This window comes from Rhinolophus ferrumequinum, chromosome 7 (genome assembly GCF_004115265.2).
Source record: "Rhinolophus ferrumequinum isolate MPI-CBG mRhiFer1 chromosome 7, mRhiFer1_v1.p, whole genome shotgun sequence".
Taxonomy (NCBI): Eukaryota; Metazoa; Chordata; class Mammalia; order Chiroptera; family Rhinolophidae; genus Rhinolophus; species Rhinolophus ferrumequinum.
In genome coordinates this window covers 95,336,963-95,344,236 of record NC_046290.1, presented here as the reverse complement: position 1 = coordinate 95,344,236, position 7,274 = coordinate 95,336,963, and positions in this window count along the sequence as shown.

Here is a 7,274-nt window from a genome sequence, read left to right as displayed (position 1 = left end):
GAGACAGAACATGGTAGCTATGCCTCAAGCACAAAGCAGGGACAAGAATTCTGAATATTTGAGCGATGAAACATAATATTTACCACTCACTGATCATTTGCTATGGGCCAGGTACTATACCAAGGGATTTTTTTTATTGTTTTTCAATCGATTATTCATTTTAATCTTTAACACAATGCTATGAGGTAGAAAATTCTATTAGAGTGATTTTATAAAGAAGGAAAGTGAGGCACAAAGAGTTGAAGAAGATCACACAGCTGGAGGTGCTAGGTGTAAACCCTGTGATTGTCATTCACTATACCTGCACTTTGCTTTTCAAAATTACCTGGGGATATCGTTAAAATGGAAATTTTGATTTTAGTGTTTGTTAGAATGTAGATTCAAGCATGTGTTTGCATGCTTAGATTCAGATTTTTGCATTTTCTAATAAGCTTCTGCATGATGGTGATGGTGCTGGCCGTTGGGTCATACTTATGAGTAGAAGGGATCTAAAAGATAAAGTCCAAACTCACATTTCTATACACTGACTCAGGTGATCCAGGTCGCTTCCAGTTTCTAACCCATGGCCTGCCATTCCTAGCCTTGTCCCATGCCACCCATCACCCCAGGTGCACTGTAAGTCATGGATATGAGTACTTCAAACTGCTTGGGCTGTTTTCCCATCATACGTGCTTTTATGCATCTATGCCTTTATCCTGCTCTTTCTGCTTAAAAGGACCTCATTCTCAAGATGTCACTGTGATAAATGCCTTCCTGATGTTGTTCAATTCAGCACTACTGGTTCCTTCCTCTTTGCTCATAGAGCACCATGGACAGACTCTTGTTTTAGCACTTATCATGTTGCACTGTACTTATTTATTTGAATTTCTGCCTCTCTCACCAGATGGTGAGCTATTCAAGGGCTAATATCATGCTCTGTTTATGTACATATCTTCAGCACCCAGCAAGCTTGCCACATACAAGGTACTCAATAAATATTTGTAAAGTGAATTAATAAATGAAAGAATGATGGGGTATATGAGTGAATGAATAAGCAAAAGATGTGGGCCCACATCTTTTAGGCTATAACAGTAATCTATAAACTTTAGATTGTATATCCCTTCTAAAAAAATTGAGAATGTATCATATACATAGGTATCCACATATATTCTTGTGTTAATAGCCCATGTACATTTGAAAACAAACACAGAGTTAGATTAGGAAAGGGTGAACTAAAATAAATAAAAGATTTAATGTTTTATCAGCATATCCCAGTGGTCACAATCTTGTATCACCTAGGACGGGGAGGCCTCATCTCAGAGGCCCCTGTGCTAGAACAACAAGTTAACTTATCAAAATTACTAAGGGGTAGAACTCACTTTAATGGTGCTCAATAAATATGAATCAGAAGACATTAAAAGGGTGAAAAGAAATAAGTCTACGTTTAAGTATACGATTTCCAGGGCCTGAGACTTTATATTCTTCCTGAGAAAGCCAAACATTGTACAGGGTGACCTAAACCCCAATGCGAGAAATGTCTGAGGCTTGATAGCAAAGAGCCTTCTCCCCTGAGGACTAGTGACTGGATCGTGGTACTGAAACTGGAGGGAAGCTAGGCCCCAGGGGCCCGAGAGGATAATTCAAGACTCACCTGATACACGCTGGATGACAATTAAAATACTTTATTTAGCATCAGATAATTTAAAGCCTAAGATTAATAATGGTATTCCATAGGTAGAAAGAGGTCCCTTTCTTTCATTTTACTTTGTCACTGAAATTAAGCATTTCAGCCTTAAACGCACTTGTGCCCTTGTTGGGTGAATAGGAACACCTACCTATCCAGGACAAGGTCCAACCCAAGAGCAGAGGCAGAAGCACTTGGTTTTTCTGCTGAGGATGAGAGGCCAGGGTACATGGGACGAAATCCCTTCTGGCTCCCAGGCTCCCCAAGTTGACTTCGTTTGCTCATACATATTCCAAATGACAGAACTGGGCCTGTGCCCCTTGTTAATTCACTGCTCTGCCTTAGTCATTTCCTGCCCCCCGCCCTCCAACCCTGGAGCAGCTTCCCACTGGGAAACACACAGTTCTCTCTGGAACTGTACATAATTAATCCCTGGTAAACCACAGCTCCTGACACAGCAGCAGTTCTCTTTGGAGGGTCTATGGGTGAGGTCTCAATGCCTTTCGAGAGTAACTATGGCCTCTGAGAAGCTCTATGATTTACACGCCATAAGTAGCAATCCAACTACAACATTTATACCTTGATTTGAATTTGGGTCACTGAAAAGCCTTCCCAGAGATGCCCAGGGATTGTCTCCAGTCACTGCCCTCTCCTATCCCACAGACTCATTGATCCATAGCTCTCTCCTGATGGGGTCCTTCTGAAATAGGTCAGAAGATGTGAGAACTCTGGAGGTTCAGCCATACAAGCCCCTCTTGAACCCTTCCCTCACCTGGGAAAGGTGGGCCCAAGGTTCAAGTGCAATTTGCTCAGGCTCCCTTCTCTCCCACTATCTACATTGAAGACGTGTACTCCTGCCCTCCATGTTACCTCCCTTCTCTTTTAATTCCCAATTGACTCTTTAAAATATCTATCTTTTTCTCAATGAGAGTGTCTTGACTCTATCTTCTGAGCTCTACAAGGAGGAATTGAGTTGTAATTAGACATAGTTCATTGTTTCGGTTAACTCCAGCTGTTTTTTCTCTCTCACCCTCATTTTGACATCCTCCCTCTAGTTTATATGCCCCACTTCACAGCTCCTACAGCTGCAAAGCATACTGTGTTTTTAACAGCTGAGTGGGATGAGTGAGACAGAATGAACTCTGTAGCCAGATGGCTTGAGTTCAAATTCTGCCCAAGCAGAATTTGGGCAACTTTGGGCAAGCTGCTCCACCTCCTTTTTTTTTTTTTTTTTTGCCTCAGTTTTTTTGTTTGTTTGTTTGTTTTTTAATCCATAAAATGGAGGTAATAAAAATGCCTCCCTTCCAGAACTATCATGAGGATTAATTGAGGTGTATATTTAAAATACTTAAATAAATAAATAAATAAAATACTTAGAAGCATGCCTGATAGTAAGCACTGCAGTGAATATTGGCTAATATAATACTGTACACAATGTCCTTTGGTCCTAATTTGCTTTAATGCCTCTCTGACCAGACTGGATTTTAATTTCTTTAAGGCAGAAACTATATCTTATGTATCTTTGCATTTCCAGCCTGTGCACAGTGACATAGAATAGATTTTCAATAAATGCTCATGGAATGGATCAATGAACCACAGATTTTGTAGGGAAAAGGGCCTTACACAAAATTGTATTCATATAGAGTAAAATGTACGATATAGGTAAATTTTATATACTTATCTTCTACCCTCTAATTATGACACAATTCCAATTGATTTAATATTGCCCGTACTTATATTTCTCACATCTATCTTATCGTAGATCGTATACTCTCACTTTACTTCTTATGTGTCGGCAAATGCCCTCTAAGTTACAGGACATTGTAGATGGAGCCCCAGTCAGTGATTCTGAAGGCAGAACCAGAACGACTGCCCTCCTCCCTTCACCGCATCCCTGTATCCTAAACCTCATTTGGTAGCTGGGCTCCATGCTTCCGATTCCCAGGCTCTTGTCCTGCTGAGGCACTGGGAGTCCATGGCTGTGCCATCGGTTTGGTTACATACATTTTCCTTCATGCTTACCCGGCCTGGTGTTTCTCTCCATGTTTCTCTATCACCCATGGCTGGCAATGTCCTCTCTAACCTTGTCACACTTTTTCATTTCTTACTCATTTACAACATGAGCACATTGTTCATATAGTGACGTAGGGGCCAGGTGAACTCTCCTATGGAAACCAGGATAGACAGAATGAAGGAACGGGATGCAATACAACCAGGTTAACTCTGTAAGCTGAAGCAGCCTGGGCGGGCTGCATTTCACAGGAAGGTTTACATAGTCAGTGCTTTGGAGGCCATAAAAGTCTACTGCAAAACGGGAAAAACTTTCAATTTATGCAGAGTCAATTCCAAAGAAAAAATATTTAATGCTCAGAGTTTTTGTTGTTGTTGTAAAGTTTGGTGACAGTGCTATTTCATATCAATTAACTCCAAGTTAAATTACTTATGAACAAATCTATCAAATGGCAAGTTTCATCATCTGAGTGAAAAAGTCAGTTCACTGTGATTATCCAATTCTGCTTACAGAACATGATTAGGTACATTTTAATAGCAGTGTCCAAAGGCCTGACTATAAGCTTATATTTCTCATTAATGAAACTTCATGCTTGGCTAGCAGGCCTTGAACTGTGATCGCTTGCAGTAAGAAAACACTGCTTTTGGGTCTATTCAATCATCACGGCACCACAATCTTAATTAGACATTTAAGTTAAAATGAGCGTTTAAACAATGAGCTTCCTTTAACTCTTTCTGCTTAAATTTCTTTCCCCTATACAACCGAGACATGCCATTTTTTCCTGAGTCAACACAAAAAGGCTTTGGAAAGAGACCTAAGTTTGGGGTCATTTAACTCTGTCAACCCCCCTGCTATCTGCTAACCCATTGATTTAATTCAGACAAACTGAATTGATAATTAGCCCCTGGCTATTGATTGAGCAGGTTTCCATTCTGTTGATCCATCAAGAGGCCATAGCCCTTTTTTATCTGGTTCTCCCGGTATAATCAAATGATTAAGGCACCTTTAAAGATGGTCCAACACCATTTTAAAGACAAGGAAAATTGACCTAGTAGACTGCATAAAACCTTCTATTTTTTACATACATTCAGTAAATGTCTTCTGTCATCATAGTACTCATATAGATTTCACAGCATGTCATCTCTCCTTTTAATTTTGCTCTGATAACGAAGTGACACAAACACTGGGAGGGATTCCAAACTTAGATTTCTTTTTTCAATATTTTAGATAGGGTTTAATGACTATCACAGCGTTCTCAAATCTATTAAAATTTATGGACACACATCTTTCAAAATGTCTCCAAACTTAAATTTCTTTTCTCATCAAATCTTGTTGTCTTGTTTAATCAATTTAACTAATATCGCGTCCAAATACGTAAATAACTTGTCTCTACAAAATTAATTGTGTGTATATATGGGAAAAATACTAACAAAGGTATAAAGATATATGGGACCTATGACCACAATATATATAAAGATGTGAAAGCAGAAGGAGGAATGTTAAACCTACGTTCTCGTAGACGTGAACCCCCGTGAGGATCAAGAGAAAGGGAGAGGCCTATAAAAGTAAGTCAATTGATGAACCCACAGTGCCTTGGGATTTGAAGTTACCAGGTACCCCAACAGCCTCCAGGGTGCTGGGAGAGAATAATGCTCCTCACTCCACAGGACCACAGAACCATATTCTCTGGAGAAATGGAGCACGGAAGCTCCGGGATTGGAATAATCTGTTTCAGAGAATTAAGTAAACCTTTCGAAGTAAATCCAGTCATTATGTCTCAACAATCTTCAGGATGGTACCAGCCATGCATATAACACCCAAACAGAAGAATATACTTTTCTCCTGAGAAACTGAATTTCCTCAGAGAAAAGACACACAAATACCAATATGGGGGTTGGGAGGGTGTTTGGAACAAAGGCATCAGATGACTACTCAATGCTAAAGTCAATTAATTAAAAAGCTTCATCTGTGCTCTCAGAACTTCCAATCTGCTTTCCAATGTCTCATCCTTAAATAAGAACAGATGTATAGAGAAAAAACTGATGGTTGCTAGAGGGAGGGAGGTGGGGATAGAGGAGAAGGTGAGGGATTAGAAAGTAGAAATTGGTAGTCACAATATAGTCATGGGGATATGAAGTACAGTACGGGGAATATAATCAATGATGTTGTAAAAATTATGTAGGGTGCCAGATGGGTACTGGACTTGTCAGGGGGATCACTTCATAGACTGTGTAGATGCTTGACCACTGAGCTCTACACCTGAAGCTGAAGTAGAATAATATTGAATGTCAACTATAATTACATATATATATGCTGGGGGTGCCAAAAAAATGTATATACATGACTTGTATTCATCTTTTGTTATCAATATAGATTGAGTATTACAATTTTAATACAGTTTTTTCCTTTCTTAAAATGTATATACATCTTTTGGCACCCTCTGTGCATATATATATATATATATATATATATATATATATACACACACACACACATATATTATATATATATATATTATATATATATGTATTTGTGTGTGTATGTGTGTGTGTATATATATATATATTCACAGAATGTGAAGTACAGCATAAGGAATATGGTCAGTGGTACTGTAACAGCTACATACTATGCCAAACGGGTAGTAGATTGGGGGATTATCACTTTGTGAGGCGTGTACATGTCTATTACATTGTTTTGTACATCTAAAATTAATAAAAAATTTTCAAACTTTGATGATCAAGGATCAATAGACTTTAAGGGATAGTTTTCTATATGCAAAAGAGAAAACTGGAAAAAAAAGGAAAAAAAAAGGAGAGAGCAGAAGAAAACTCCAAAAAGACTACACTTGATCTCATCAATGAGATGACAAGATACAGTATCCTTGAAACTATACAAGGATGATCTAAAAAGAAACAATTAGAGAACCAAGAATGAGCTCATGGAAATTAAAAATATAAGCAGATTTTAAAAATCAGTAAAAAAGAAGAGTTGGACAATACAATTCAGAAAATTCCAGAAAGAAGAAAAGAAATATAAAGAGAAATAAAATAGGAAACAAAACATAAGAAAATGAGAGAACAATTAGGACATGAAATATTTAAGGCGATCAAGAAAGACAATAAAGAAAGCAGTGCAGAGGAAATGATTAAAGAAAGAATGTAGACAAATCTTCAGAATGAAAGGACATATAAAGCAAATTATAGTGAAAATTCAGAAAAAAAGATTGAAAGGAATATTTTAAAAGCTTCCGGAAAGCAAATCAAAGGGCCATGACAAACAAAGATACCAGACTTCTAAAATGCATATTGGAAACTAAAACACAATGGAATTATGCCTTTAAAACCTGGATAGAAAATTATATCTAACCTAGAATTCTATATATAGGCCAGCTATTATTCAGTTATGGATAACAGAGTATTCAGCACAAGAGAGTGGGAAAGGATTTCCAGGAGAACAGCCAAGATTAGGTCCACAAAGACAGTGGTGTAGGAGGTCTTCAAAGTAATGGGTTCAGTCTCAAAAAGGAGAGATTCCCCCAAAACAAATGAAACTGAGAAATTATCAGAGAGTTGTAAACACTTGTTTTGAGAAATACATCTC